Genomic DNA, 8,772 nt, shown 5'->3' with positions numbered 1-8,772 from the left:
ATACTTATGTTATCTTGAGAGAAACCACTAGTTAAACCTATGGCCCCCGGGTCTATCTTTTATCATATAAGCATTCAATCTACTTCTATTTGCATCTTTACTTTTCCTATCTATATTATAAAATACCATAAATATCTCTCCTCTCTCCCTAATATGTATTTTTTTTTTAATAATAAAGCACGGATTGAGTCTTCGGGTTCACCGTCCTAGGAATTTTGCATTAAAACCCTGAGAGTTTATAGGAATCCCGCCGTCCTAACAGCCCGGGCGTAAGTGAAAAAAAGTTGTCTCTATGATCTATCCTCTCCTTCTCACGAGTCACGACCGTATCGGCCGCCGCCGCCCTCGCTACAGCCCGCCGTCGCCTTATCCCCACTCGCTGGTGCGGATCCGCCGCCGTCGCGCCCCTCACTCCGCTCGCCGCTGCCTCCGTCTACGCGACGCTCCTGCCTCCCTTCACCTTCCCAACTTCCCTTCCGAGCTCCGCCAGTGTCCAAGCCCTTGCTCTTCACCTTCCCAGCCTCCCTTCCGAGCTCCGCCAGCTTGATGGCTCATCAGACCTATGGACGGTGCTACGTTGAGCGATCGACTGGCATCCTGCTCAGCCCTGCCGTCAAGCGCATCCTATGGGCTCGCCATCTGGCGCTCCCCGTCATCAGACTCGTGATGGGTGATGGGGTGGATCGTCTGACACGCCTGGCGATCCACCGGAGAAGGATTTGGAGAGAAGGTTGAGCGGCATGCAGGTGTCCTCGGTTGCCAAGACTGCAGCCATGGTTATGGATGGAATTTACCTTTTCTAATCTATTACATGAATAGTCCATGAGTCCCCTTACGTGAGGTCAATTTTGTAGATTGTTTCAATATAGCAGAAAGAGGCCATGACGTTGATATGAATTAAGTTAGTCCCAGAGTGCCAAGACTAGCGATGGAATTTACTTTGCATGGCTGTCACGAGATAAAAGGAGGCGGTGGACGGGAGAGATTCAACCGGAGTTGCCACATTACCGGTAGATTGCAGGAAGCATTACATGTAAGAAAAAAGTTTGATCCTTTGTCTAATTGACTTTGCATTATCCAATATGATTAGCTGGTGACATGAGGGAGAGGGGGATAGACCCCTTTGGCTACTGCACACAATGTGCTACTCATATTCCACTTTTAGGCGATAAGCAGCTTTAGAATTCAGATCCCTTTGATTTACATTTCAAATCATCTTGCTGCAACTTGGTAGTAAACAACCATTTTTGGTCATCTTATACAGATTTGTTTGGTTCTTCTGTTCGTATATGTCTTTTCAATTTTACTATATGCTAACAGAAGAAAAATGTAGATAGTTTGAACACATGTTTATTCACCTAGATGTTCTACATGAAGAAAGAGCAGGATAAACACCATTTGTTGGTAGTCTTTCTATTTGTCCTTAATTATTTGTATTCTACACTAATATAGCAAGGTGAAGCCTAATCTTTACTCTGGGTCACCGATAGAAGTACTGGTGTATACACATCGAAGGTACACAATGAACTTTTTGTAGTTCTTTTTCTTATGGGAACTTTTCGTACGTCTTTGTTGTGATATACGCCCATCTCGAATTTCATTTTAGGTCTACTTATTTTAGCTCAGCTAGGTGTTGACAGTAAGAAACACTTGCAAATATATGTCTCTTGTGTATATAAATATATGCTCGCTCTACAAGTATAATGGAGACAATGATCACAGTAATTTAATCTGCTATTTAGTGTACAATATTTTATTCATAAGAAGAGGTAGTTATACACTGAATTGCGGTTATATATCTGAGTTAAGAAAAAAATATTAGTCTTCCTCTATAGAGGTATGTTGCCTTGCCGAGGCTGCTCTGCTTTTGCTAATTTGCTGCTCTTTTGTGCTATACTGCTATTCCATATACAGAGAGATCAGAGAAGAGAACAGCAACCCGTTACTACTGATTTTTCATGCTGCTACTCGCTTACCGTTACACATCTACATACAGAAGGCTGCTGCTTGCTGATTACAATTCATTCATGATAGGTAGATATGTATGCTTATGCTTGGTACATGTGAACAGGGGGACAAGGAATGGAAGCTGCAGCGGTAGATACGTGACTCCAGCCACCCATTGTGAGCAGACTTTAGTCTTGATATGTTAGTCCAAGTGGATAAAGATTATTAGGTGTTTAATGTGATGTGACTTCATTGGTTGGACGTCAATTAGGATATATGTAGTACATAGCCACCTATGATTTTTCGAGTTGCCATATGATGGAAATCAGTAGCTTGATTTGTTGTTCAACTACGTTTAGGATATGCGTGTGTGCGCGCTTTTGCTCATTCTCACGAAAATGCTTGCTTTTAGGATGTGGTTCTTAGCTATCTTGATTCTCACTGCTATTCTGATGTGTTGAACCAGGACTAGCACAGTTTTGAAATTCATGCTGGCGGACCTTTTTTACCTATGCGTGATCATTAGGTCAAGTATGCCAATTATAAGGACAACATCAAGCCATTTGAGAGTAGGGGTCCAACTTCCCTGGAGGTATTCTCCCTCAAATCTTACTGCAACCTTTTATTCACATTTCCTTTTGTGTAGTTGGTGACAATAAGGAATTGTTATTCACTTGAGAAAAACAAGATTGAATCGATGATGCTATCAAAAGTAAAATGAATTTCTGAGCTAGATAGTGGCTTTCTGAGCACCAATATAGAACCTATCTGAAACCTTTCCCATGTCTGTCATAATGATCTTTTCATTGTTCTTTGTATATTAAGCTAGAGAATATTATTCTGCATTATTTTCAACCATTACTCTATACCCGAATGTACATTGTTCCAGTAAACACATTAAAATAGCTGGTCCGCATATCTAAATGCGCATTGGTTTGGTGTTGGACTGATGGTGACGTACTTATGTTGCTTCCATTGTAGGTGTGATTTTTCTGTTACAGACTGAGGTGAGTTGAGTTGATTTGTTGCTACTGCTATTCGTGGTTATCAGCATGTTCCTACGCCAACCCTGGCAGGCTGCAACCTATTTGTGGCTCGGCCATGCCCACTCCCTGTGCTTCTTGCTCGTACCAGCAGTGAAGACTCTATAAATACATGTCATTCTATTATCCAAAATCCAATGGCAGAAGGTGGGATCTTGCTTCTTATGGGAACATCTCTAAGTTCTTCCACGATTATATCATAATCATTTGTAGATTGTTGGATTATTTTGATATATTTTTTGGGGGAATTATGGGATCCTTACCTTACATTATCTAATCATTATTCATAGGTGAGTGTGGCACAAGGCTCTCTTTGCAACATTGATCTAACATTTTTGGCAGGATTACCACCTGAAGTAGTTTACATCATTACAACTCAGGAGAATTAAAGAGTGGTTAAAACAAAGTTGCGTACAAATATTTTGAAAAGGTAGAATCACATTGTGATTCTTAAGGGAACTGTTTAATGCTTTATCTTTATTCTTAATTACTCTGAAGAGATGATCTCTTGAAAAGCTTCTATTCTTCTAATTATACAGATAAGCCAATCAGTTGTTGTTTTTGTATGTCACCGTGTTGTACAAAAGTGTCTTGTGATGTGACCCCCCATACAACCTGGAATATGTTCGGATGGCCATTAAGTAACTTACGTGATAATTAACTCTTTGGCCCCAATTCTATTGATTTGTTCAGTCAAGCAGCTAAACAACCCAAGGAACTTCTAGAGAATTAATATTGTTCAACTTTCAGGAAGTGGTGTCAAACAACATGTTGCTTGATGAAGGACCAAGATAGTTGAAGAGGAACATGAAGCGGTATAGAAATTCCTATGGAGGCCGAGCATCTTGTCAGTCCGTTTATATTGACCAGATTAGAAAAATCACAGCGTAAAAACTTGAATCTTTTCCACAAGCCTTTGAGCAACATGTGCTATCCATGGCCTGATGCCATAATATATATGGTTTTGTGCTAAAACCATTTTTAGATGTAAAGTTCAAACAAGGTGGAAGTGGTTTTATGAAGAATTTTGAGGGCCGTCAAAATTAAGTGTTATCAATAGTGCACCACAACAGTTGCATTTTTAAATACACACAAACTGTCAAACTTTTTTTTAGGATCACAAACTGTCAAACTTATTGTGTACCCGTTGCAACGCACGGGCCCTTTTGCTAGTATTTATCTTATCATACTATCTCTATCAGATCTCACTTTCGCAAGTGGTCGTGAAGGGATTGACAACCCCTTTATTACGTTTGTTGCGAGTTCTTTGTTTGTTTGTGTAGGTGCGTGAGACTTTTGAGGAGCCTCCTACTGGATTGATACCTTGGTTGTCAAAAACTGAGGGAAATACTTATGCTACTATTGTTGCATCACTCTTTCCTCTTCAAGAAAAATCAACGCAAGCTCAAGATGTAGCAAAAAGGATTTCTGGCGCCGTTGCCGGGGAGGTCTTCGTTCAAGACATACCAAGTACACATCGTAAACTCATCTCTCTCGCATTTACATTATTTGTCATTTGCCTCTCGTTTTCCTCTCCTCCACTTCACCCTTGCCGTTTTATTCACCCTCTCTTTTCCTCTCTCTTTCTCTTTCGTTAGCCTTTTTCTTCTCCCTCGCTTTTGTTTGTCGTTATGTTTAAAATTAGGGAGATTATTGTTGATATGGAAAATAATGATAACATGAAAAATTCTAAGGCTCCGGCTGAAGAACCCCTATCTTGCATACTAAAAAGTTTCGAATCGGTAGTGGTAACATTATTGAAAAAGGTGTTATTCAAGATTTCTTTACTTGTGCCGGTGCTTTACCTTCCATGAGTGATTCTATTCTTCATAGAACTAGTAGTCTTGTGGATGCTATCGCTATGCTTGTAGTTGAACTTGAAATACAATTTATGCATATGCATCCTTGTATACAAAGAATTTTCCTAGAATTTTCTAATATTGAGCATTCTTCTGTTAAGCGCATTGTTACTATCTTTTTGGCTCATGAGTTTAGATTTATAATAGGAGAGGCAAAATAAATCTTTGCGCACTATAGGGTGGACGTCGGTCGTCCTCCCATAGAGGCGGTCCTCTTCGATCAGGAGGAAATTAGGCATTTTCAATCCTCGGACTATGTTGCTTTCAATGAAAATTTTAGAAAAAAGATTCCTACCAATGTCCTAGTTGATAGAATTTCCGAACTTAATAATGATTTTGCTCTTCGAAATAATGAGCTAGGATACTCTCTTGAGTATATGCTCACAAGATTTTGCCAAAAGAATGCTTATAGTGATGAATTAGTTGTTCATTATGAAGGGCCAAAGGAGGAACCCGTTCCTCCTGTGATTGATCTTGGGGACTTTTGTCGCGCCAAATTTAGCCCTTTTGATTATTTTTGCTTGCCTAAAATAAAACTTGCTGCTGAACGTAGAGAATATGAGATGAGTTTTCAAGATCTATCTTATTATTATGACACTACTTAGATCTATCTTCGCTTTTATGTCTAGTTAGGGGCGTTAAACGATAGCGCTAGTTGGGAGGCAACCCAATTTTATTTTTGTTTTTTGTTTTTGTTTCTGTTTAGTAATAAATTTTGCATCTACCTTCTCTTTTGATGTGTTTTTATGTTTTAATTAGTGTTTATGTCAAGTAGAACTATATGATAATCTATGATAATAGTTAATCTGATTCTGCTGAAAAACAGAAACTTTGCACGCACAAAATTAGTTTTGTTAAATCACAGAAATGTGCTTTTACTTTGATTTTTTTTGCTGCTGATCAATAGACAAATTTCCCAGGACTTTCTATTTTGGTAGGAGTTTTAAAGTTCCAGAAGTTTGCATTAGTTATAAATTGCTACAGACTGTTTTGTTTTTGACAGATTCCGTTTTTCGTGTGTTGTTTGCTTATTTTGATGCATCTATGTCTAATATTAAGTGGTATGAACAATAGAGAACTTGTAATACAGTAGTTTTAACACCAAAATAAACAAAGAATGAGTTCATTACAGTACCTTATGTGGTGGTTTTTGTTTTCTTTCACTAACGAAGCTTATGAGATTTTTTGTTGAGTCTTGTGTTGTGAACTTTTCAAGTTTTGGGTAATGATTTGATGGACTGTGGAACAAAGAGTGGCAAAAGCCTAAGCTTGACGATGCCCATGGTACCCCAAGATATTAAAAAGTAGCCAAAAGCCTAAGCTTGGGGATGCCCCGGAAGGCATCCCCTCTTTCGTTTTCATTCATTGGTAACTTTACTTGGAGCTATATTTTTATTCGCCACATAGTATGTGTTTTACTTGGAGCGTCGTGTATGATATTAGTATTTGCTTTTTAGTTTAGCTCAATCATCCTTGTTGTACGCACCTTTTGGGAGAAGCCCACTTGATTAGAATTTATTAGAATACTCTATGTGCTTCACTTATATCTGTTGAGCTAGATAGTTTTTGCTCTAGTACTTCACTTATATCTTTTAGAGCACGACGGTGGCTTAATTTTGAAGAAATTGCCAGTCTATCATGCTTCACTTATATTATTTTAAGAGTCTTTTAGAACAGCATGGTATTTTCTATGGTTATAAATTTGGTCCTAAAATGATGAGCATCCAAGTTGGATATAAAAAAAAGTATCATAAAAAGTGCATAAAACACTAGGATCAATTTGATGCTTGATAATTGTTTTGAGATATAGAGGTGATAATGTTAGAGTCATGCTAGTGGGTAATTATGAAATTGAAAAATATTTGTGTTGAAGTTGGCAAGTCCCATAGCAAGCACGTATGGTAAAAGTTGTGTGACAAATTTGTTGCATGAGGTGCTCTTTTAATTATCTTCCTTATGAGTGGAGGTCGGGATCACGTGATGGTTAACTCCTACCAACCCTTCCCCTAGGAGCATGTGTAGTAGTACTTTGGTTCGAGGGCAAGTAGACTTTTGCAATAAGTATATGAGTTCTTTATGACTAATATGAGTCCATAGATATACGCACACTCACCCTTCCACTTTCCTAGCCTCTATTATACCGTGCAAATTTCGCCGTATCATGCACCCATTATTTATCTTCCTCAAAACAGCCACCATACCTACCTATTATGGCATTTTCATAGCCATTCCGAGATATATTGCCATGCAACTTTTCACCGTTCCATTTATTATGACACACTTCATCATTGTTATATTGCTCTTTGCATGATCATGTACTTGACATTGTATTTGTGGCAAAGCCACCTTCATAATTTTCATACATGTCGCTCTTGATTCATTACATATTCCGGTACACCGCCGGAGGCATTCATATAGAGTCATATCTTGTTCCAGTTTTGAGTTGTAAATCAATAAAAGTGTGATGATCTTCATTATTAGAGCATTGTCTCAGTGAGGAAAGGATGATGAATACTATGATTCCCCCACAAGTCGGGATGAGACTTCGGACTTTAAAAAGAAAAAAAAAAGGCCAAAGATAAAAAAGAGGAAAAAAGAAAAAGAAGAAGAAAAAAAAGAGAAAAGAAAAAAAATGAGAGAAGGGACAATGCTACTATCTCTTTTCCACACTTGTGCTTTAAAGTAGCATCATGATCTTCATGATAGAGAGTCTCCTATATTATCAGTTTCATATACTAAGTGGGAATTTTTCATTATAGAACTTGGCTTGTATATTCCAATGATGGGCTTCCTCAAAATGCCCTAGGTCTTCGTGAGCAAGAAAGTTGGATGCACACCCACTTAATTTCTTTTGTTGAGCTTTCATATATTTATAGCTCTAGTGCATCCGTTGCATGGCAATTCCTACTCACTCACATTGATATCTATTGATGGACATCTCCATAGCCCGTTGATACGCCTAATTGATGTGAGACTATCTTCTCCCTTTTTGTCCTCACAACCACCACCATATACTACCATATACCATCATAGTGCTATGTCCATGGCTTGCGCTCATGTATTGCGTAAGAGTTGAAAAAGCTGAAGCACGTTAAAAAGTATGAACCAATTGCTTGGCTGAAATCGGGGTTGTGCATGATGGGAGTATTTTGTGTAATGAAAATGAAGCATGGCCTAACTATATGTTTTTGTAGGGATAAGCTTTCTTTGGCTATGCTATTTTGATAGGACATGATTATTTGTTAGTATGCTTTGAAGCATTATTTTTTATGTTTTATAAGCTTTTATCTTGAATCATTTGGATCTGAATAATCATGCCACAATAAATAAAGTTATATTGAGAATTATGCTAGGTAGCATTCCACATCAAAAATTCTGTTTTCATCATTTACCTACTCGAGGACGAGCAAGAATTAAGCTTGGGGATGCTTGATACGTCTCCAACGTATCTATAATTTTTTATTATTCCATGCTATTATATTACCCTTTTGGATGTTTATGGCTTTATTTTACACATTTATATCATTTGTGGGACTAACCTACTAACCGGAGGCCTAGCCCGTATTGCTGTTTTTTTGCCTATTTCAGTATTTCGAAGAAAAGGAATATCAAATGGAGTCTGTGGAGGATATAGCTACTGAGTATAAACCGGCCAGGAAGGCCCGGTTCACCCTCGACTATGTTGAAGCCCACGAAGATCCAGAAGATGGCGCTTTACTAAAGGAAGCATAGAAGCCCGAAGCCCAAAGGCGGATTAGGGCCCATAGCGGTAAACCGCCATGACTATGTAAACTTGTAGTATAAGTTAGGAAAGGAGAGACAGAGCCGGACACTTTGTATGAGTCGGCCTCGGGGCTCTATAAACCGGCCGGGCGTCAACCTGTGTATATAAATGGACGACCCGGCGGCGGTTCAGGGACGGG

At 38.7% G+C, this 8,772-nt stretch overlaps 1 long non-coding RNA gene across 3 annotated transcripts; it reads left to right on the top strand.

The window, feature by feature from the left end:
• Window positions 1–283: 283 nt before the first annotated feature.
• Window positions 284–5,289, top strand: LOC123136764 (uncharacterized). Of its 3 annotated transcripts, none has more exons than XR_006467266.1 (5): window positions 284–746; window positions 855–2,124; window positions 2,414–2,539; window positions 2,929–3,137; window positions 3,741–5,289. It is a non-coding gene; the product is annotated as an uncharacterized lncRNA (long non-coding RNA). The 3 variants fall into 3 exon arrangements; XR_006467264.1 differs by having other exon boundaries at window positions 284–776; XR_006467259.1 differs by having other exon boundaries at window positions 284–2,124.
• The last annotated feature ends 3,483 nt before the right edge of the window (window positions 5,290–8,772 follow it).

The sequence above is a fragment of the Triticum aestivum genome, chromosome 1B (genome assembly GCF_018294505.1).
Source record: "Triticum aestivum cultivar Chinese Spring chromosome 1B, IWGSC CS RefSeq v2.1, whole genome shotgun sequence".
In the NCBI taxonomy this organism is placed as follows: Eukaryota; Viridiplantae; Streptophyta; class Magnoliopsida; order Poales; family Poaceae; genus Triticum; species Triticum aestivum.
Note: the sequence above shows the minus strand (reverse complement) of the source record. Positions and strands in the feature narration are given on the sequence as shown.